Below are 23053 nucleotides of genomic sequence, written 5' to 3' on the forward strand. Positions count from 1 at the left end.
CCTGCTGCTGAAGCAGATTCTCCGTTTAATAATAGGAGGCTATTATCTTTTGAGGCAGCCCTCACTGACTTAGAATTCACTGTAATTTTGTACCTGAATTCTCCTTTGTTTCTTTTTTCTTCTTTTATTTATTTTTATTTTTATTTTTTTCAAATGTAACAAAATGCTTGTGCTATCTTAACTGACTAAGTTACTAGGTTGCATAACACAGTCTGCTGAACCAGTCTCCTTCATACTGTGAAGGCAGAGAACACATAGGTTTCCTGTCTCAGCACTGGTCCCCAGGCCCAGTGAGATGGCCTACTTAGGAGGATGTACAAAAACTATCATGCTCTGTCAGCTGGGGACACAACTGTAAGACTGAGTTATCGTAAAACACTGGTTTTGATGAATTAATTTCATTTCACTAACCATTCCATTAAAAAAAATGAGAAATAGTGAAAAAAAAAACAAAACACTCCATTTCTGTAGAGTCCAGATAAATGTTTGCAGACATCGTTGTCAGTTTCAGTAACGTTTTAAAAAATCAGATCTTAGAATTTTAATTTATCATTTTCTTCCTCTGAGGACACTCAGATTCAGTACTATATTTTCAACTCCAACTGGCTCTCATACTATTTCCTCCCCCACAATTCATTATTTCATTCAAGTATTCCTTACATCTCTGTCTTCTTTGTGCTGCTTAGTCAGCTAGGCGTTAAGAGTTACAAACAGGAATACCTGCCCTGTGACCTCAAGGAGCTCAGTCTATTTGAGGGAGACAGCAGCTGGCAAGGGACTCTCCTCCTTTACTCAAACTAAAAACAACTGCTATAGATTAACCCTCCTGGAGGAAGAGACAACCGGCCCCTCCAACTTCACCTTTCAAGTGGGGTTCACTTGAATTACCACCACCACCTTCAGGTTGTCTTCCAGGGGTGTAATTCTCTCTCAATAAACAAACATACAAAACTAAAACTTACTTGGGTTACCATTAGTACAAGGGAGACAGGTTGGCATTTAAAAAAAACTCTGCTAGGGACACCTGGGTGGCTCAGTCAGTTAAGCCTCTGCCTTTAGCTCAGGTCATGATCCTAGGGTCCTGGGATCCAGTTCCACATCCGGCTCCTGGCTCTGCAGGAAGCCTGCTTCTCTCTCTGCCGCTGTCTGCCACTCTGCCTTCTTGTGCTCTTTCTCTCTCTCTCTGACAAATAAATAAATAAATAAATAAAATCTTTTAAAAAAGAAAAAAGAGGGGCACCTCAGTGGCTCAGTGGGTTAAGCCTCTGATTTCAATTCAGGTCGTGATCTCGGAGTCCTGGGATCGAGCCCCGCATCAGGCTCACGGCTCAGCAGAGAGCCCTGCTTCCCCCCTCCCCCTCTTGCCTCTCCGCCTACTTGTGATCTCTGTCAGTAAATAAATAAATAAAATCTTAAAAAAAAAAAAGACTGCTAAATAAAGTAGAACAAATTAAGAAATTAATAAAATAACTTGCAACGTAAAAAAATGTTAGATTTCTGGTCTCACATTGCTAGGTGACTTCTAGAGCTCACAGGTTCTAAGCTATTGTCCAGCCTGAGACTGTCCCACTCGTAAGAACCTACAGGAACTGCCCACTTCTACTGCAGCATTCTGTATACAAAATGGAACTAAAACACAAAACCTGTGGCATTTCTCAGCTTTAAGAAAAACACCTTGCTAATTAAAATTAAAAAGGCAAACAATACCTTTAGAGAAATATCTTTTGTAAGTCAAGATAGGATTAATATACTTATTTTGTTTATTGAAAAACTCATTCAGGTTGACAAGAAAACTGACAACAGGTATTAAGCAAAATAAATGCATATATTCAACTTCATTATGCTAAAATAACACAAAATGAAACAAGTTATCCCTATCAGCCTGTAAAAATTATGAAAAAGAAATTGATGAACTAATGCCAGTGAAGGTGGGAATGAGCCAGGGACTCCCGAACATTGCTGATGGTTAACATAAACTAGTTAAAACCCTTTCGAAATCTATTAACAAGACATATCATAAGCAACAAAAATGTTCACATCCTTTGATTCTGTCAGCTCACTTCTGGTAAATGATTCAAATAATAGGAAAAGCAAAGTGTAGGATGTTTTCGTTGTAGTGCTATCTATAGTGCTATCTGTAGTGGGATAGTTGATAGCAACTTAATATTCAACTGCAGATAATCAAGCAAAATATATTCAGTGTACTTAGTGAACTATTATGGAATCATTAAAAATTAGCAGTTATCTTAGTGGATGGTTGTATCATGCTTCAAATTTTAAAAATTCATTTTCTAACAGCAAACACAAAATAGCTGAATTCTTTAACATATTTTGACATAAGTGAAAAGTTTTATCACACTGCCTGATAAAAGGAAACTATGAACAGAAACGTTGAAAGAGGGTACCTGGGTGGCTTAGGTGGTTAAGGGCCTACCTTGGGCTCAGGAGATTATCCCAGGGTCCTTGGATCAAGATTCCTGTTGGGCTGCTTGCTCACCAGCAGGTCTGCTTCTTCTGCCTCTGCCTCTGCATCTGACCATCCCACCCTGATCATGCTCTCTCTCTCTTAAATAAATAACATCTTTTTAAAAAAAAATTAAAAATAATAAATAGAAAGAAATGTTGAAAGATTCAGTAAAAGTATTATAAAGCTAGAATATTCTTTCACTAATTTTTAAAAAATATTTTATTTATTTATTTGACAAAGAGATAGAAAGAACAAGTAGGCAGAGCAGCAGGCAGAGGGAGAGGGAGAAGCAGGCTTCCAGCCGAGCAGGGAAGGCCAATGCAGAGCTCAATCCCAGGAGTCTGGGATTGTGACCTGAGCTGAAGGCAGGTTCTCTACCAACTGAGCCACCCAGGTACTCCATAGAATATTCTTTCACTAATTACAGTTTGTTTCCTAATAAGAGAAAATGTTGCATTTATATTTAAATAGTCTTTTTTTTTTTACTAGAACCTTTTTTTTCTATAGGCACTGAAACCTAACAAGGCCCTCTCACTAGCACAAAATCAAGGAAATGTATTTCTTTGTGAAGTAGGTTGGGTACATGCAGTATTTATAATTAAATATTATAATCACAGATGCATGCAGCAGAAAAGCTCAGCTGATATTAACCATTTATATCATTATAACCAAGGAGTATAACCATTTATACTCCTTGATACAGATATAAAAGACCTACATTTATGTAAGGTATGTAAATGTAACTTTTTGGTTTAAGAGTTTACTCATAATTGCTAAGCACTCAAGCTCTGTGAGGAAGGAGAAAGAGACCCGGAATGCGAGGAGACCATTTGCCTGAGACATGCACAAAACTTACTGTTCATGAGCAAGATCTTTAATGTCATAATGAGCACTGCAATCAAGCATTCCCAGAATGTGAGCAGAGCTTGAAGACATGCTCCATAATCTCTAACCCTTACACCTGGTGTGACACAAGTGCATTCAACAAGTGGGAAATTACTTGGTATAATAGGACCAGATGGTGTTAAAAGACTAGTGAAAAGAATAAGGTAAGAAAACAGCTAAAAAGGGCACCGGGGTGGCTCAGTGGGTTAAGCCTCTGCTTTCAGCTGAGGTCATGATCTCAGGGTCCTAGGATCGAGTCCCACATCGGGCTCTCTGCTCCGCAGGGAGCCTGTTTCCTCCTCTCTCTCTCTCTCTGCTTGCCTCTCTGTCCACTTGTGATCTCTCTCTGTCAAATAAATAAAATCTTTAAAAAAAAAAAAGGAAAACAGCTAAAAATGTTAAAAGTAACCATATTCCAACAATGAAGAGTAAATTCATCTTGGGAATGAAAATTCTTAATATATTAAGAGATTTATTCCTTCTAATTTTAATCAAATGAGTTCCAATTTTAAGCCTTTTAAGCAAAGACTCCAATATCAGAGAGTTATTATAATTCCTCTTTTTACCCTACCCTCACAACTGTAGGATTTAAGACAAATCACATTAAACAACAATTTTCTATAACATGTTTGGCCCTTGAAAGTAATTTTCAGAAAAAAAAAGTAATTTTCAGGAAATTACAATATGGACTAAAATAAGTTTTGTGGGATGAAATAGAACACTTCTTCTAGGGGGGAGGAGTCAAGATGGTGAAGAAGTAGCAGGCTGAGACTACTTCAGGTAGCGGGAGATCAGCTAGATAGCTTATCTAAAGATTGCAAACACCTACAAACCAAACGGGAGATCGAAGAGAAGAACAGCAATTCTAGAAACAGAAAACCAACCACTTTCTGAAAGGTAGGACTGGAGGAGAAGTGAATCCAAAGCAACGGGAAGATAGACCGCGGCAGCGGGGGGGGGGGGGTGGCAGCGGCTCCCGGCAGGCGGCGGAGCATCGGAGCACAAAATCAGGACTTTTAAAAGTCTGTTCCGCTGAGGGACATCGCTCCAGAGGCTTAATCGGGGTGAAGCCCACAAGGGGTCAGCATGGCCTCAGGTCCCGCAGGGTCACAGAAGGATCGGGGGTGTCTGAGTGTCGCAGAGCTTGCAGGTATTAGAACAGGGAAGCCGGCTACAGAGACAGAACTGAGGAGTGAGCTCACAGCTCGGGGTTACCTTGAACCGGTCGCAGGCTGGGTGAGCTCGGAACGTGGCCGGAGGCTAGGGAAACAGACGGGAGTAATTGGGCACTGTTCTCTGAGGGCGCACTGAGGAGTGGGGCCCCGGGCTCTCGGCTCCTCTGGGTCGGAGACCAGGAGGCCGCCATTTTCATTCCTGTCCTACAGAACTCTAGGAAAGCGCTAAGGGAACAAAGCTCCCAAAAGGAAACCCGAGCAGATGACTCAGCCCAGCCTCTGGTAAGGGCGGTACAATTCCGCCTGGGGCTAAGACACCTGAGAATCACTACAACAGGCCCCTCCCCCAGAAGATCAACAAGAAATCCAGCCAGGACCAAGTTCACCTACCAAGGAGTGCAGTTTCAATACCAAGGAGAGCAGCAGAATTCCAGAGGAGGAGAAAGCAAAGCACGGAGCTCATGGCTTTCTCCCCATGATTCTTTAGCCTTGCAGTTAATTTAATTTTTTTTTCTTTTTCAATTTTTTCTCTTCTTCTGCTAATTTTTTTTAACTTTTACCCTTTTCTTTTTTTAACGTTTTTTAACTAGTTTATCTAATATATATATATTTTTTCCTTTGTATATTTTTTCTTTATTCGTTTTCTTCTTTTAATTGTTTCTTTTTTTTTTTTTTATCTTTCTGAACCTCTTTTTATCCCCTTTCTCCCCCTGCACGATTTGGAATCTCTTCTTATTTGGTTAAAGCATATTTTCCTGGGGTTGTTGCCACCCTTTTAGTATTTTACTTGCTCCTTCATATACTCTTATCTGGACAAAATGACAAGGCGGAAAAATTCACCACAAAAAAAAAGAACAAGAGACAGTACTGAAGGCTAGGGACCTAATCAATACAGACATTGGTAATATGTCAGATATAGAGTTCAGAATGACGATTCTCAAGGTTCTAGCTGGGCTCGAAAAAGGCATGGAAGATATTAGAGAAACCCTCTCGGGAGATATAAAAGCCCTTTCTGGAGAAATAAAAGAACTAAAATCTAACCAAGTTGAAATAAAAAAAGCTATTAATGAGGTGCAATCAAAAAGGGAGGCTCTCACTGCTAGGATAAATGAGGCAGAAGAAAGAATTAGCAATATAGAAGACCAAATGACAGAGAATAAAGAAGCTGAGCAAAAGAGGGACAAACAGCTACTGGACCACGACGGGAAAATTTGAGAGATAAGTGACACCATAAGATGAAACAACATTAGAATAATTGGGATTCCAGAAGAAGAAGAAAGAGAGAGGGGAGCAGAAGGTATATTGGAGAGAATTATTGGAAAGAATTTCCCCAATATGGCAAAGGGAACAAGCATCAAAATCCAGGAGGTGCAGAAAACCCCCTCAAAATCAATAAGAATAGGTCCACACCCCGTCACCTAATAGTAAAATTTACAAGTCTTAGCAACAAAGAGAAAATCCTAAAAGCAGCCCGGGAAAAGAAGTCTGTAACATACAATGGTAAAAATATTAGATTGGCAGCAGATTTATCCACAGAGACCTGGCAGGCCAGAAAGAGCTGGCATGATATATTCAGAGCACTAAGCGAGAAAAACATGCAGCCAAGAATACTATATCCAGCTAGGCTATCATTGAAAATAGAAGGAGAGATTAAAAGCTTCCAGGACAAACAAAAACTGAAAGAATTTGCAAACACCAAACCAGCTCTACAGGAAATATTGAAAGGGGTCCTCTAAGCAAAGAGAGACCCTAAAAGTAGTAGATCAGAAAGGAACAGACACAATATACAGTAACAGTAACCCTACAGGCAATACAACGGCACTAAATTCATATCTCTCAATACTTACCCTGAATGTTAATGGGCTAAATGCCCCAATCAAAAGAAATAGGGTATCAGAGTGGATAAAAAAACAAAACCCATCTATATGTTGCCTACAAGAAACTCATTTTAGACCCAAAGACACCTCCAGATTTAAAGTGAGGGGGTGGAAAAGAATTTACCATGCTAATGGACATCAGAAAAAAGCAGGAGTGGCAATCCTTATATCAGATCAATTAGATTTTAAGCCAACGACTATAATAAGAGATGGGGAAGGACACTATATCATACTCAAGGGATCTGTCCAACAAGAAGATCTAACAATTTTAAATATCTATGCCCCTAACGTGGGAGCAGCCAACTATATAAACCAATTAATAACATAATCAAAGAAACACATCAACAATAATACAATAATAGTAGGGGACTTTAACACTCCCCTCACTGAAATGGACAGATCATCCAAGCAAAAGATCAACAAGGAAATAAAGGCCTTAAATGACACACTGGACCAGATGGACATCACAGATATATTCAGAACATTTCATCCCAAAGCAACAGAATACACATTCTTCTCTAGTGCACATGGAACATTCTCCAGAATAGATCACATCCTCGGTCCTAAATCAGGTCTCAACTGGTATCAAAAGATTGGGATCATTCCTTGCACATTTTCAGACCACAATGCTCTGAAGCTAGAACTCAATCACAACAGGAAATTGGGGAAGAACCCAAATACATGGAGACTAAACAGCATCCTTCTAAAGAATGAATGGGTCAACCAGGAAATTAAAGAAGAGTTGAAAAAATTCATGGAAACAAATGATAATGAAAACACAACGGTTCAAAATCTGTTGGACACAACAAAGGCAGTCCTGAGAGGCAAATATATAGCAGTACAAGCCTTTCTCAAGAAACAAGAAAGGTCTCAGGTACACAACCTAACCCTACACCATAAAGGAGATGGAGAAAGAACAAAAAAGAAACCCTAAACTCAGCAGGAGAAGAGAAATCATAAAGATCAGAGCAGAAATCAATGAAATAGAAACCAAAAAAACAATAGAACAAATCAACGAAATTAGGAGCTGGTTTTAGCTGGTTCTTTGAAAGAATAAGATTGAAAAACCTCTGGCCAGACTTATCAAAAAGAAAAGAGAAAGGACCCAAATAAGTCAAATCATGAGTGAAAGAGGAGAGATCACAACTAACACCAAAGAAATAGAGACAATTATAAGAACATACTATGAGCAACTCTACGCCAACAAATTCGACAATCTGGAAGAAATGGATGCATTCCTAGAGACACATAGACTACCACAACTGAACCAGGAAGAAATAGAAAGCCTGAACAGACCCATAACCAGTAAGGAGATTGAAACAGTCATCAAAAATCTCCAAACAAACAAAAGCCCAGGGCCAGATGGCTTCCCGGGGGAATTCTACCAAACATTTAAAGAAGAACTAATTCCTATTCTCCTGAAACTGTTCCAAAAAATAGAAATGGAAGGAAAACTTCCAAACTCATTTTATGAGACCAGCATCATCTTGATCCCAAAACCTGACAAGGATCCCATCAAAAAAGAGAACTACAGACCAATATCCTTGATGAACACAGATGCAAAAATTCTCACCAAAATACTAGCCAATAGGATTCAACAGTACATTAAAAGGATTATTCACCCCGACCAAGTGGGATTTATTCCAGGGCTGCAAGTTTGGTTCAACATCCGCAAATTAATCAATGTGATACAACACATTAATAAAAGAAAGAACAAGAAACATATGATACTCTCAATAGATGCTGAAAAAGCATTTGACAAAGTACAGCATCCCTTCCTGATCAAAACTCTTCAAAGTGTAGGGATAGAGGGCACATACCTCAATATTATCAAAGCCATCTATGAAAAACCCACTGCAAATATCGTTCTCAATAGAGAAAAACTGAAAGTTTTTCCGCTAAGGTCAGGAACACGGCAGGGATGTCCGTTATCACCACTGCTATTCAACATAGTACTAGAAGTCCTAGCCTCAGCAATCAGACAACAAAAGGAAATTAAAGGCATCCAAATTGGCAAAGAAGAAGTCAAACTATCACTCTTCGCAGATGATATGATACTATGTGTGGAAAACCCAAAAGACTCCACTCCAAAACTGCTTGAACTTGTACAGGAATTCAGTAAAGTGTCAGGATTTAAAATCAATGCACAGAAATCAGTTGCATTTCTCTACACCAACAACAAGACAGAAGAAAGAGAAATTAAGGAGTCAATCCCATTTACAATTGCACCCAATACTATAAGATACCTAGGAATAAACTTAACCAAAGAGGCTAAGAATCTATACTCAGAAAACTATAAAGTACTCATGAAAGAAATTGAGGAAGACACAAAGAAATGGAAAAATGTTCCATGCTCCTGGATTGGAAGAATAAATATTGTGAAAATGTCTATGCTACCTAAACCAATCTACACATTTAATGCAATTCCTATCAAAGTACCATCCATTTTTTTCAAAGAAATGGAATAATCCTAAAATTTATATGGAACCAGAAAAAAAACTCAAATAGCCAAAGGAATATTGAAAAAGAAAGCCAAAGTCGGTGGCATCACAATTCCGGACTTCAAGCTCTATTGCAAAGCTGTCATCATCAAGACAGCATGGTACTGGCACAAAAACAGACACATAGATCAATGGAACAGAATAGAGAGCCCAGAAATAGACCCTCAACTCTATGGTCAACTAATCTTCGACGAAGCAGGAAAGAATGTCCAATGGAAAAAAGACAGTCTCTTCAATAAATGGTGTTGGGAAAAATTGGACAGCCACATGCAGAAAAATGAAATTGGACCATTTCCTTACACCACACACGAAAATAGACTCAAAATGGATGAAGGACCTCAATGTGAGAAAGGAATCCATCAAAATCCTTGAGAAGAACACAGGCAGCAACCTCTTCGACCTAAGCTGCAGCAACTTCCTCCTAGGAACATCGCCAAAGGCAAGGGAAGCAAGGGCAAAAATGAACTATTGGGATTTCATCAAGATCAAAAGATTTTGCACAGCAAAGGAAACAGTTAAAAAAACCAAAAGACAACTGACAGAATGGGAGAAGATATTTGCAAACGACATATCAGATAAAGGGCTAGTGTCCAAAATCTATAAAGAACCTAGCTCACTCAACACCCAAAGAACAAATAATCCAATCAAGAAATGGGCAGAAGACATGAACAGACATTTTTGTAAAGAAGACATCCAGATGGCCAACAGACACATGAAAAAGTGCTCCATATCACTTGGCATCATGGAAATACAAATCAAAACCACAATGAGGTATCACCTCACACCAGTCAGAATGGCTAAAATTAACAAATCAGGAAATGACAGATGCTGGCGAGGATGCGGAGAAAGGGGAGCCCTCCTACACTAGTTGGTGGGAATGCAAGCTGGTGCAACCACTCTGGAAAACAGCATGGAGGTTCCTCAAAATGTTGAAAATAAAACTACCCTATGACCCAGCAATTGCACTACTGGGTATTTACCCTAAAGATAGAAATGTAGTGATCCGAAGGGGCACGTGCACCCGAAGGTTTATAGCAGCAATGTCTACAATAGCCAAACTATGGAAAGAACCTAGATGTCCATCAACAGATGAATGGATAAAGAAGAAGTGGTATATATACACAATGGAATACTATGCAGCCATCAAAAGAAATGAAATCTTGCCATTTGCAACGACGTGGATGGAACTAGAGGGTACCATGCTTAGCGAAATAAGTCAATTGGAGAAAGACAACTATCATATGATCTCCCTGATATGAGGGAGAGGAGATGCAACATGGGGGGTTAAGGGAGTAGGAGAAGAGTAAATGAAACGAGATGGGATTGGGAGGGAGACAAACCATAAGTGACTCTTTTTTTTTTTTTAAAGATTTTATTTATTTATTTATTTGACAGATAGATCACAAGTTGGCAGAGAGGCAGGCAGAGAGAGAGAGGAGGAAGCAGGCTCCCTGCTGGGCAGAGAGCCCGATGCGGGGCTCGATCTCAGGACCCTGAGAGCATGACCTGAGCCAAAGGCAGTGGCTCAATCCACTGAGTCACCCAGGCGCCCCCCATAAGTGACTCTTAATCTCACAAAAGAAACTGAGGGTTGATGGGGGGAGAAGGGTTGGGGGGTGGGGTTATGGACATTGGGGAGGGTATGTGCTATGGTGAGTGCTGTGAAGTGTGTTAACCTGGCGATTCATAGACCTGTACTCCTGGGGATAAAAATATATGTTTATAAAAAATAAAAAAAATAAAGTAAAAATAAATGATAACAACTAAAAAAAAAAAAAAAGAACGCTTCTTCTAGTATGGGCATACGCCCCCCCAATGTTAATAAATTTCAAATCTTAGTAATTTTGCTATGATACAATACAAACTAGTACAACTTCACACATTCTCTAAGAGGTGAATGCAGCATAATCACAAAGCAAAGTGGATGTAGGGCTGGAGTTGTGGACTTAGCTGACTGACAATGTGTCATGATTGTGATTGTGTGTCACACAATGTATGTTGCTTAATCCCTCCCTGAAGCTGAAATGTTTTCATTCTAGATGATCTCTAGTGTCTCTCTAGTGAATCTTGTAATCACTCTGCCAGATACCTTAGGTTTGCCCCTCCCAATTCAACCAGATCTTTGCCCTGGAGGTTGACCTGAGTGGGCTACATCAACAGACTCCCTTGCCCTCTTGACATCTGGATGGGTTTGGTCAGTAGAAGCCATCCAGATCAGATGGATGGTAATGATAAAGGAGAAAAAGAGCAGGATATTTCCCTTGGGCTGAGGCTGCTTCGGTCTCTTGCCTGAAGGTTATTGCCCCTCTCTAAGCAGCTTGCTGTATGGGAACTTTTCTCCTCTGCTTCCTCTCCAGGCCTAGAGGTGGAAACAGCTCTGTGGCTTCTAACCCAGGGTTTCTGCACTTTCTCTTTATGGTCCAGGACACCCTACATATAACACGGTAATTCATCTCTCTACATATAAATTCTCCCTAAATGATCCCAATTTGAATGTGCCATCTTTGCCTATTGGGAATCTGACTCATACAACAGCTTTTTAAAAAGTATGATCAAGGTGGGCACCTGGGTGGCTCACTTGGTTTAGCATCTGACTCGTGATTTCGGTCGCCTCAGATCACCACCTCAGGGTCATGAGATCAAGCTCATGTCAGGCTCCAAGCCCAGCCTTACAATTCTGTCTCCTTCTGCTCCTCCCCCATTCATTCTCTCTTAAAAAAAGAAAAAAGAAAACAGCCAAAAAAAAAAAAAAAAAGGCGTGATCAAGGGTGTTAACCAGAATCTAATAACTAATGAAAAGTAGCTGTGTAAATTTGAACATTACTTTTAATGAGTTTTGAGGTCACTTTAAACTAATCAAGAGCACTTATTTTATAAACAAAGAAAATAATTTAAAACATCTTTCTGTTTAGATCATAGTCCGATTAATCCAACAATTACCCAGTTTTACAGTAAACCATCTAGATTAGATGAAAGCAATTTCTAGAAAACAATTTTCTAAGTCATTTTCTTTAATACGGCCTTTGGCAGCTTGGTTTTCTTTTCTTTCCCTGTTTTGCTGAAAGAAATTAAGTGTGAATATGTCCCCAAGGGAATGGAAGTATTTAGTCAATAACATTGTTTAAAAAAAGAAGACGACAACTTGGCTCTATCTAATCTTTCCCCGTCAAAAAACCCCACAAATAGTTTCTCATGTCTAGTTTGCTAAATGCGCATATTGCCACAGAAATAGTTTTCTCACTGCAGTAGACAAGTCAGAGTAAAATCATCATATAAAATAATTTGTTTTTAAGATAAGGAGTGGTCCAGGGGTGCCTGCATGGCGCCGTCAGTTAAGCATCTGATTCTTGGTTTCAGAGCAGGTCGTGATCTCAAGGTCCTAAGACCCAGCCCTGTCAGTCTCTGCGCTCAGTGAGGAGTCTGCTTGAGTTTCTCTTTCCCTCTGCTCTCTCTGTCTCAAATAAATAAACAAATCTTAAAAAAAAAAAAAAAAAAAGAGAGAGAGAGAGAGAGAGAAGTTGTCCTGGGAAGTGACTTTACCCTAGTTTTATAAAATAGTGATATGTAATCATATATAAAAATTCCTACATAGTTTTTTTTTTTTTAAAGATTTTATTTGTTCATTTGACAGACAGATATCACAAGCAGGCAGAGAGGCAGGCAGAGAGAGAGGAAGGGAAGCAGGCTCCCTGCTGAGCAGAGATCAGATGTGGGGCTCGATCCCAGGACCCTGAGATCATGACCTGAGCCAAAGGCAAAGGCTTTAACCTATTGAGCCACCCAGGTGCCCTCCTACATAGTTTTTGCTTTAGGAAGCATAAAAGTTTGCACTTACATGTATAGAATACAGCCAAATTGCTAACATAGTCAGTCACTGGTTTCCCATATAAAATCTAATTTAATAATTTGCCACAAATAAGTATATAAAATTCACATCTAGGAACATTACACTATTGATTACTAATACTACATACTGACGCCATTTAAATAATGGTAGTTTTCTATTTACAACCACACTTTTGTCCTTTAGTTAAGGATAATTTTTTAAAATTCTTCTGATGATTCAATCTTGAATAATTAAATTATTGCAAAGCCTGTGAGCTATTGTGATCACATAGCTATTAGGGAAATCGCCTTGCTTCAGGTATCTCTCCAATGTGTTAGGCCTAATTAAATAAAAATAATGAATGAGTTTGAATGCTGAGAGGAGTTGGTTCAAAGTGCAGAAAAAAATAGTTCATTATGTTGTCGAGCTGATTTTAATCATAAATGTCTGGGGCTAGCACAGAGAATGCCAATTAAAGCTGAAAGGAAGAATACTAATTATTTCCATCAGCAGAAAAATAAGGACCCACATTAGTCTTCCCTCTCTCATATGAGATTGTAAACACTTTTTAAAACATAATTCTTTTTTTTAAAATTTTTATTTATTTATTTCACAGAGAAAGAGAGAGATCACAAGTAGGCAAAGAGGCAGGCAGAGAGAGAGGGGGAAGCAGGCTCCCTGCTGTACAGAGAGCCCGATATGGGGCTCGATCCCAGGACCCTGAGATCATGACCTGAGCTGAAGGCAGAGGCTTAACCCACTGAGCCACCCAGGTGCCCCTAAAACATAATTCTTGAAAGAAGCAATATTAAGAATTTTTAAGCTTAAAAACTAACTTATTTAGTGTGAAATATTCAAGTGAAGACGAAAGGCAATCGAGGAGCGAAGTTTTATGTGGAAATACCTTTCTGCAAATGTACATAGTAGTATTAATACAGAGCTAATTTTGCATTAATTATAAACAGAAGTTGTCAGTGCTTTCAGAGTAGTAATATATAGTTTACATATGACTGCAAATAACTCTTCAAGTATTTTGTGTTACTTATTCATTTGTTTTCATTAGAAATGATGTAAAACACTGAAACAAAATATTTGTCGTATTTGTTTTACGGCAAAGATTCTTCCCTATTCCTCATTGCTTCTAGATGATACCAACAATACAGTTTTGCCCCACTTAAGATGAGTACTTATTGAAAATCCACCCATTAATAACTAATGCAAAATTTCTGCAAAACTGCATCCAAATCTGCCTTGTTCTAAAATACCAAAGCCTGTCATTACAGTATCCATTATCAGTGATCATTGGAAAAACTCTAAAAAGCTGAAGGAAATTCTTAGGAAAAGTCTTCTCTTGAAGTGGGTACATATCTCCAGCCTAAGAGAAGTCAGTTGCTGTTGTAAACACAGCAGGGCTAGGACAGTGTTCCAGATCTATTAACCAGAAAGCTCTTCCTGAATTATGGGGGTTCTTCTCTATCTACATTTCAACCATAAACTGAAGAGATTAGAACCCTTGCTGGGTACTGGTTTCCAGAAATAAGTATTTCATTTTTCACATAAATCCTATTTCAACCTTTTAAAGTAATTCAATATCTGAAATATACTAATTCATAACTATTCACTCAAATAGATAATTTGAGTTTTCTGATTAGTGAATTTATAATATTCCTAAAACAAGCCACGATAACTTTCGAACTTTTCTAGTGCTATTATAAATGACTTAGTGGAGTCAGGAATGGACACAAATCTTGATTGTTCAATAAATTCTCAATTTGTTCATTTGTATACAGACAAAAAAGTTTTGAAGTGATTTTTATATTCTATATACGACCTAATCAAGTTAAATTCAGATAAATTTATTTCATCACACAGACACTTCATGTCAAATACTTTTATTTTATTTTATTTTAAAAAGCAACACTCTTAAAAGATTCTATGTAGTCGACCCTGGATAAACTGGCCATTAAAACCTTTCTTGGTAATCAGTCATCATGGGGTCTGCTTGCAAAGCACTTAAAAACATGATCTATAAATAGGGTTCTTGGAGCCTAACTCTAGAGAATAGAACAAAGCATAACATAATACTGGGAAGAATTACAGCAAATTTAATTCCAAGAGAAAAAAAAAAAACTTTTTAACTTTTTTTTCTTTAATCACATGTCACAGTTAAGTACACTGTGGGGGAAAAAAGGCATTGTATTTTCCTAAGAAGACAATCTGGTTTCATGGCTTAAAAACATAAAAAGAAAAAAAGAGATTAAAACAAAAACAAATACAAAAAAACAAAACCAAAAACACCCAACCCAGTGAGTTGGATACTATGTGGATTGAAGTTACCAAGGCTATGAACATATTTTTATCACTGTTACCCTAGCTAAAGGATCGCTACCTCTATGGTAGGTACTGGCCCTGTACTTATTTTTGTTGAGGATGTAAAAGTCATAAAACTTGAATTTAATCCTGCTACTCTTTTTCAGACCTTGTTTATACAAAGTGGTTCCAGATGATTTAGTTGGTAGTACAATGTTATACAACTGTGTTGTTTCCACACGTGACTGAACTGATCTAAAGTCAAAATAAACTTACTCACTCAACCATTTTGACAGTCAAAACAAACTACTCAGTCCCATTTTTCAGTACTTTGAAATGAAAATGTATAATTGAGAGTGGACACTACTAAACCTTCAGTAAAAGAACTTTCTCTACTTCTCATGAAGGTGACATCCATATCACTATAACATGTGTGACAAGAAGACAGCCTCAAGGAACCGTGAAGTTTCTGCTGGCAGGGCAGGAGTCCTAGTGCAAACTCAGCCAGGATTAATATGTGAGCTATTCCTAGACCGTACTCATCACTGTTTTGAAGCAATATTGATACAAAGAAATTCATATTATGCTATGTCATTTTTGGCTTTCTCCGTTTTCCTGGAAGCTTGAGAATAACAACCTGTGAAATGGACTGTCAAAGTAAAAGTCAGTGTTTAGCTGTGTATATTAGCATCGCATTGCTATTCATTATAAAGGAAATACATCCCGATGTCTTTGTAGTTTGAGCCTTTTATCAAACTATAATTTGATTTATAAATGATCTCCAGAGGTTGTCTGATATTTTTAAAAAAGATGAGCTGAGAAATATTTCACTATTCTTTACTTCTTGACCTTTTCCAGTATTTTTACTTAAGTTGTATTTTTAACTTTTTATTTTAAAATTATAGACTCACAGGAAGTTGCAAAATAGTGCAGAGCCCTGTGACCATTTCACTCAGCTTCCCCAAAGGTGACATCTTACATAACCGTAGTATATCAAAAGTAGAAAATTATTGCTATTACAATACTGTTAACTACAGACCTCGCTCGGTTTTCACTTGCATTCGTGTGTGTACAGTCTGATGAAATTTGATTCAATGTATACATTGATATAACCACCTTATCATAAGGGAACTCCTTTTAGAGGTAGCAGCACTGTGCCATGCCAATCCCTGTTCCCTACCAACCACTGATCTGTTCTTCATCTCCCCAAGTTTATCATGTTGAGAACATTAAATAAGAGCCTTGGAGACCAGCTTTTTCATTAGTCATAATGTCCTTGAGATTCATCCAGGTTGTTACAGATACTGATAGTCCCTTCCCTTCTATTGCTGAGTAATATTCTATTGCACGGACTCATTGGAATTTGTTTAAAAATCATCCACACACTGAAGAACACTTGGGCTGTTTCCAGTTTGGGGCTATTAAGAATAAAGTTGCTATGAATAGTCATAGGTAGGTTTTGTATGAATACAAGTTTTCATTTCTTTGGGATAGATGCCCAACAGTGTAATTGCTGAGTTTTGTGGTAAATGTATGTGCAGTTTTGTAAGAAAGTGCCAAACTATTTTCCAGAGGAGTTGTACCATTTTACATTCTTCCCAGCAATGCTTGGGCGATTGTTTCTCTACTCCCTCCTCAACATACGGTGCTGTTATTTTTATTTTAGCCATTCTGATAGGTGTATAATGATAGCTCAAGTGCGTTATGTGCCAACTGCACATTCTCTTAATAAAATGTCTGTTCATCTCTTTTGCCTATTTTCTAATTTTCTAAAAAAAGAATTTTTTGTTTTTTATTGTCAAGTTTTGAGAGTTCTTTATGTATTCCAGATCAAGTTCTATGTCAGATATGTTTTTTGTTTTTTTAAAGATTTTATTTATTTATTTGACAGAGAGAGAGTACAAGCAGGGGGAGCAGCAGGGAGAGGGAGAAGAAGGCTCCCACAGAGCGGAGAGCCCAATGCAGGCCCGATCCCAGGACCCTGGGATCATGACCCAAGCTGAAGGTAGACACAGAACCGACTGAGCCACCCAGGCGCCCCTCATATTTGTTTATATTTGTAATTTGAAAATATTTTCTTCTAGTCTTTGGCTTGTTTTATTATGCTTTTAACAGTCTGGCAGAGCAAATATTTTTAATTTTAATGAAGTCCGATTTATCAGAAAATTTTTTAATGGATCATGCTGTTGGTGTCATGTGTAAGAGCTCTTTTTCTATCCCCAGTCCCAAAGCTCTAAAAAAAAGTCTCTAACATTTTCCTTGAAAGTTTTATAGTTTAAAATTTTAAATTTGAATCCATGATCCATTTTGAGTTGACTTTGTACCAGTTGTGCAATTTAGATATTCTTTTTCTTTGCCTATGGATGTCCAACTGATCTAGCAACATTTATTGAAAGACTATCCTCCCTCCATTGAGTTGCTTTTATGTCTTTTTGTAAGTTTTCCATTTTTTTTCTATTAATCTATATGCATATATCTCTAATTACTATAGCCATACAGAAAGTCTTAACATCAAGTAGAGTGGTATTCTCTACTATTTTTCAAATTCTCTTTTCCATATAAAATTTAGAATAAGTTTGTCTACATCTACAAAGGAATCTTGTTGGGATTTCAATAAAAATTATGTTAAATCTGTAGATAAATTTGAGGAGAATTTGATTAAGTTATTTTAAGTGCTACTTCATGTGAAATTTTAAAAGGTTTAATTTTTTTAAAGGCTTGAATAAAAAGGCTTAAATAAATAAAACTCAATGTATTATTACTATATAATTAAAATAAAATTGTGTATTATATGTGGTTTTTTTAACTTTTAACATTTCCATGAAGAAACTTTAAGCCGTTTTAAATCTCACATGAAGAAAGTAACATTGAAAAATAAAGACAACTCTCTACTAATTTTCTATTGCCTTTTTTTTTTTAAAGTAGGCTCCATGGCCAGCATGGAGCCCACTGTGGAGCTTGAACTCATGACCCTGAGATTAAGACCTGAACTGAGATCAAGAGTTGGATGCTTAACCAACTGAGCCACTCAGGTGCCCCTAGTTCTCTATTTCATGTTGTCTTCCTCTCCATAATGACATAGTACAGTTCCTTTTTTTTCATTTAAAAAATTCATGTTTACTCATTAAGACCTATACAAAAATATTTCTACCATCAGTACTACCTCTCATGATTACCAAGTATATTTACTATTCCATAAAAGATTAACATTTTTATATAAGAAATGTTTAATGCTATTAATAATTTGAAGAATTTGCCTCCTATCTTATCCACCTCTCCCACTCTAATTACTTCTGCTCCTACTCTAGCTAACTTCTATAATGGGGGCAACTGTATGGCTCAGTTGGTTAAGCATCAAACTTGGTTTCCGCTGAGGTCATGATCTCAGGGTTGTGAGATCAAGCACTGCATGGAGCTCTATTCTCAGTGAGGAGTCTGGCTCAGTCTCTCCCTCTGCCTCCCCCCCACCATAATAAATAAATATTAAAAAAAAAAAAAAAGAAAAGGAGATGAATTCAACACATGGTTTGCTCTATACCATTCATATTCATACAATGTAACTTATAATACATATGTGATTTATATCTCTATCTCAATCTCTACACCAGTATATTAGTGTTTGGTACTCATTCAAAAAAGTTCTACTAAGCAAATTACAAACTTGTTCTTTGCAATCTTGTTATATTTTGAACTACTTAATATAAATTCTGTTTATATTTATATATACTATCTTTTAGAGGTTTTTAGTTTCAGATTAAATTGCAGTTTAAATAAAAGCCATTATTACTTTTGGTAAAGTACCAAAATGCGTTTTGAGAACCTTACCCTTGAAAGAAGAGAAAATAGTTATAAATTTGTATGGTTCTGAGTCAAATATGGTCAGGTTTTGGATTTCACAGCTAAGTATAACTTAGGAAAATGAAAAACATTTATGTTGGAAAACTTTTTTTCCCAGAAGAAGAAAAAAAACTCAAACCTTTGATCTCATTCTTTTGGTGTGCTTTTAGTACTTTAAATGCCAAAAAGTGGGGCACCTGGGTGGCTCAGTGGGTTAAAGCCTCTGCCTTCAGCTCAGGTCATGATCCCAGGGTCCTGGGATCGAGCCCCACATCGGGCTCTCTGCTCAGCAGGGAGCCTGCTTCCTTCTCTCTCTGACTGCCTCTCTGCCTACTTGTAATCTCTGTCTGTCAAATAAATAAATAAAATCTTTAAAAAAAAATGCCAAGAAGTTCAAAATGTGATAGACTTATAATCTAAAACTGTTCAATATAAACAAAAAATGTTCAGAGAAATATATTCTTATATTGTCTTCCTGGAGAGTAATTTTTTTTTTTAACGTCAGAAAAAAATATGCCAATTATGTCTTATCTAGTATGGTGAAGTGGAAAACAGGAAAATCTAAGATTAATATTTCAGAAAAAAATTTCTTAAGACAGTTATTTCTGTGTACCTTATAAGATACTTCTACTTTCACTTAGATTTGCTACTATGATTTAGTATACTTGACTTAAAGTAGAAGGTTTCATAGTTACCAAATTGTTCCGAGGTCTGCACAAGCTCTTATATTTGAACGTAATACATGCAAAAAGCAGTATCATAATTTTTTAATTTGTGAAGAAAAATTTTAGAAAGCTTAACCTTGTCATTCATCTTATTTTGGTGGCAAACACTGAAATCAAAGCAGCCAATGCATGTACTAAATCAGTTCCCTATGGTAATTACTTCACAGTGTGATCCCCAAGGCAACAGAAGCAGCATTAGTAGGAGGCGTCTTAGAAAGGCAAATTCTAAAGCCCCATCTGAGGTCTGAATGAGAAACTGTGGGTTAGGGCCCAGGAACTTGTTTTAATAAGCTTTCCAAATGATGTTGATGGATGTCCTAGTTTGAAAAGCAATGGCTTAAGGACAATGAAGTTTCTTTATATACCTTGCCCAGAGGCCCCAAAACAAGCTTTTACGTTTAAATTCCCCGAAGGAGGGCATTACTTATGCCGTGTGTGAGACAATGCTTCGTTATGATAAACTTTGTGCTTCCCTGGCCATCTGGCGAAAACAGCAATAAATAATGCTATTTACCATGTCCCCTGGGGTTCTTAAGAATGTAGTTAAGAATCACTGATGGGGCAAAGGTTGTTTAGTCCTTCCTTTCTCTACCTTGGCTCCAACCCTCTCCAAAGACCCTGACTTCCCTAGCTTACCCAAATCACTTCCACTGGAAGAATAAAGGAAAGGTGATCCTGTTGGCCTATAGAAGCATACAACAAAAGGCGGGTGATGATAGCACAGACTGCATTGAGGCCAATTTTTACTAGTTATATCACATATCACTATCTCATTTTATATTTTTTTCTTAATGTCAAGGATCAATTCATTCATTTTCAACCCCAAATATTTTACAGAAATTAAGTGGGGGGAAAACTGGATATTTATATAAAATTGGATAGCATCATAAAATTTAAAATCATAGTCCTCTATATTTATATATATACACTTATATTTACATTATGTAATTATAAAATATTATCATCGGGTTTATTATGTATTATTAAATTATGTTGTGTATTATTATGCATATATTACATATATAAGTACATAAATATATATTAAACATATAAATATATTACTATATAATACTATATATACTATGCACTATATATGCTATATATAATACATTTATGCTATATATACTATGTTTATATGCTATATATAAATATAATTGCATAATAAATATGTATATAATATAAAATATATAAATATATAAAATATTTAAATATACTCATAATATATATTATATATATGAATGTTAATAGAACTATCTTGGTAATAAGACAGATCCACTAGGATTGAAAAATTATATATTCTCTTAGAACCATAAATTAATCAATGATTTATATAAAAGGAGCTGGAATATACCAGTTTATAATTCATAAATGTCTATCCCAAGCAAATAAAATCTACAGGGTTTAAAGCCCTCTAGAAAGATGAGATCTTACGATATCCTTCTAGTAAAACTTTGCCATTAGTTTTTTTCTTTTATCTCAAACTAAGTATATACTCTAAACTGAGTGGTGGGGGATAGGAAGGTGAATGAGTGGTAATGTTGAAGGTTTTTATGCACTACCTCCACATTAGTCTCCCTTGGGGATGTTGCTCTCATGCAGCTCAACAGCAAAACCAAGGTCTTGGGTATATCTAATTGGTCCATATTTCTAAGACAGTGTAATTTTGAATATAAGAATGAAACAGACTGTAACAGAAACAACTATCTTCTTGTTGCCTTATCTTTATAAGGTCATACTTCTGAGGCTCCTCCCCTCTTATGATTGATATGGTTACTCTAGGCTATGAGCAATTCCTAATATAGGAACCTCACCTAAAAACTACCAGAGAATAAAGATGGCTACAGGGAAATATTACATGGAGTGACTTATGGCAGCCCTATTCTAAATCTTATATCATTCTCTCTTTCATGCTCAGAGGGCAAAAAGTCAGAAAGCAAGAACAGAAGTGTCCCTGGACTTAACAAAAGGACTCGTCAGACCCACAAGTATCTATCCTAGTTCATTAAAGTAGAAAATCACACAGTTATTTGAGGTCAAAAGTAATAATTAATAGTATAATATATATAAATATAATATATAAAATAGTATATTTTTTATATATATAATACAGTAGGAGACTGTTGTTTGAAGATTTCTATCAGGGGACATGATTAATACTAACCTAAACCTTTCTTTCCTTTCTTTTGTTAATATGTGTGTGTGTGTCTATGTGTGTATCATGTATATTATATAATATATATAATGCGGTAGGAGACTAGACTGTTGGTTGAAGATTTTCTATCAGGGCATATGATTAATACTAACTTAAACCTTTCATTCTTTACTTTTGTATAATTCATCTTCTACAGAACCATTTAATCACAACTATCTGTATAAGAACTTTGACTATATACATTCAAAAATGAAAATAAACAATCTGGAATTCAACTTAGTAAGTATATTCTTCACAGAGATATGGATATAACAATTCTCCAATAACTGTTTAGTTATGGTTGGACAGACCAAATTAGCAAAAAAATAGATATCGGGAGCTATCATTTTTACTGCTGAGAAAGGTTGATATAGACATTGAATTTGGAAAAACTAAGAAGAATTTTACAGATTTGGATTGGAATTAGAGATATCAGTATAATCTCAATAATTTTTTTAAAGAACATTGTTTTTTATTTATTTTTTAAAGATTGTATTTATTTATTTGAGAGAGAGAGCATAGAGGGGGAGGGAGAAGCAGACCCTCCTGAGCAGACAGTCCAATGCAGGGCTTGATCCCAGGGCCCTGGGATCATGATCTGAGATGAAGAGAAATGCTTAACTGACTGAACACCCTGGCACACATCTCACCACTTTTTAATACAGATAGATAACACAGATATACAAACAGAACAGTAGGCAGCGATGTGATTATGTACATGTGTGTGTGTATGTACATCTATTTCCTCATAGATCTATACACAGAAAGATAAGGCTAGTTCCAAAGGATCAGGAGCCAGCTTGAAGAGACTCACAACCTGGGACAACCTGAGTACTGAAATAAATAACAACAGTGATGGATTATAACTTACTTAATAAAATAATTCCTGAATCAATACTGATACATAGATGATAGATGGGAAAAACATTCCTACAGTAGCGTGGCAACTAATACATATAGAAGAATGATAGAGCTGAAAAATCCCCATTCTATAACTAACACAGGCAAGAAGTATCAAATGAATGTAAACTAGTTAGTGACATTTTGAAAACAAGACATTATGTAGTCTCAAATATCTCCCCACAAAATACTTATTAATTCAGTAGAGCAAAACACTAACATTACAGTACAAACACTTGGCAGATACCACCTTAACCAAATGATTAAAGTTAACATCACTGGGCCCAAACTGGTGGAAGGTGCCATCTCTTATGACTCACTGAGAAGGCAACAACTTCACCTTGGTGGTGTTTCTGCCA

At 36.8% G+C, this 23053-nt stretch overlaps 1 protein-coding gene across 1 annotated transcript in view; it reads right to left on the reverse strand.

Annotated features, from left to right (window-relative positions):
* The window catches only part of LOC111157119 (glutathione S-transferase C-terminal domain containing), a 133120-nt gene that overhangs the window by 81550 nt on the left and 28517 nt on the right, over positions 1 to 23053 (reverse strand). The gene's annotated exons all lie outside the window — the stretch shown is intronic.

Source organism: Enhydra lutris, unplaced genomic scaffold (genome assembly GCF_002288905.1).
Source record: "Enhydra lutris kenyoni isolate GAN:26980312 unplaced genomic scaffold, ASM228890v2 scaffoldscaffold3, whole genome shotgun sequence".
NCBI classification, from domain to species: Eukaryota; Metazoa; Chordata; class Mammalia; order Carnivora; family Mustelidae; genus Enhydra; species Enhydra lutris.